Genomic DNA, 2002 nt, shown 5'->3' with positions numbered 1-2002 from the left:
CAGCTTTAGCCGGGGACAGGTGATCCAAAACGGGGACAGTCCCCGGAAATCGGGGACGTCTGGTCACCCTATTGTAGCAGGTGTACAGTAACACGGAGCTAACGTTGCTAGCTTGCGAAGGCGCCGGGTGCCCCAAACTCACTTTAACCGCTGTGGTCAAAAAACACAACATAAACTATTCCTTTCTGTGAAACGGTTATAAAACTGACGCACAGGTTTAATACTGTTTGTCACCTTAACTCGTCAATCCAACTGTCTCGGCCAAGTCCAGCCTCGAGAAGGCGCCTTTTTTTTTTGTTTTGTTTTTTTAAGAACGTGCCCGACATGACGTAAGCACGCAGCGTTCCGCATTTCCTTAAAATATTTCATTGAATGACAGCCATCAACTCAAAAGTATTAATCTACTTCAAATTAAAAGAACATTATTCAGTCAGAAAACTCATTAATTTATAGTTATTTTTACGGAAACCTTGATTTTGAGTCATCTACCCTTGATGACTTTAAGTTACTAGTACTGTTTGGGTTTACAGTGCATGAAATGAAATGTAGAATGCCATTTTCATTTTAGGAGAAAATAAAAATACTGTAAAAACAAAAACATCTGTGTTTTTGCTGATGTCTTCTAAACCTGTGAAACAGAGCAATAAAAAGTACCTTGATCCTATTTTCTACATTAATTTGTTCCATTTTTCTACTTCACAGATAATCCGGCCAGAGAATATCTCATCTAAGCTTCCTGTTTAAACACTGTGTTAAGTTACAGAGAGACATTGTTGCTGAGGAATTAAAGCAAAGATCAAATCTATTGTCCCATTTGGCAGCTTTTACTGGCCCTTTGTCTAGCTGGACTCACCAATGCCAGGGGCCCTAGAAACATCCTCTGCTACTATATATTTTGGACTAACTTGAGATTAAGCTAAATAACTTAATTATGTCATTTGTTACACTTAAATGTATTAGTTTATCTAAAATACAATTTATGACATGTTAGAAAATATAAATTATGATTAGAAATAAATCTTAATGTGGCACCCCAGAGGTGCAATTATAAAATACAACAAACTGCGGTGATTGTGAGCAGAGCTTTAAAAGAGACTAGTCCATAACAGTTCATTAATAAAAAGAAAAAAGAAAAAACAAGTTCACTAAAAAATGAAAAAGATAAAAATGCAGGGTGATCAGGAGTATGGAAGGCGGATTGGTTTAAAAACACGTGAATTTTGACACGTAAACAAATATGCCGCTCTCCAATGTGCGCCTTTGCACCTCTTCAGCGGGCCTGCGGCAACCAGTCCCCAAATCCCTCCGTCTGCTTCTCCCTCACCCGCTCTGTCCGGCTCCCTCCATGTCCGGCTTTTCATGCCTTTATTCCCATGTTCGGCTTCACGTGCCTTCAACCAAACAGGAACAGATGCCTTGCTCATGGTGGTGCTGTGCTGCTCACACCTATTTCCAATTAGTCAGGTAATGAGGTCACATTCACGTGACTTACAGCATTTGGAAGGATAAACGCCTAGTGACACTATTACCTTTGACTTGAACCCCAATCTGCCGAGGCCGACTGGGGTTCAAGGAGACAGAAGCAGAGACACAAAAAGCAGCTGCAAAAGGCGGCCGTCCAGGAAACACACAGCCAGGCAGACGAGCTCCAAGGCAGCTTCCATGCCAGAGGACGAAGAGAGCACATTCACTCAGTCACGGTCAGAGAAACAGGACCACACTGGAAAACAGGCCGATCTCCAACATCTATAAACAAGGGTGTTGATGGAAGCAGCACAGCTGATGCAGCACAGCATCGCAAATGTGAACCTACGCAACACGTTCTTCCGTGAGCATGACAGGCACACACCAAAACTGCTTGCCTTGTTTAGGCAGAAGGCTTCCCGAACAGGAAAGACTGCAGAGGCCTTTTGTTAAATTCTAAGGATTTAAGACGAAGAGGTAAGTTTATCCCATACTTGGCGGTTAAAACATTGTATTCATAGTTGTTCTTGTTTTCTTT

The sequence above is a fragment of the Cyprinodon variegatus genome, unplaced genomic scaffold (genome assembly GCF_000732505.1).
Source record: "Cyprinodon variegatus isolate N-32 unplaced genomic scaffold, C_variegatus-1.0 Scaffold2089, whole genome shotgun sequence".
NCBI classification, from domain to species: domain Eukaryota; kingdom Metazoa; phylum Chordata; class Actinopteri; order Cyprinodontiformes; family Cyprinodontidae; genus Cyprinodon; species Cyprinodon variegatus.
The sequence above is the reverse complement of the archived record's forward strand: the minus strand, read 5'-3'. Positions refer to the sequence as shown.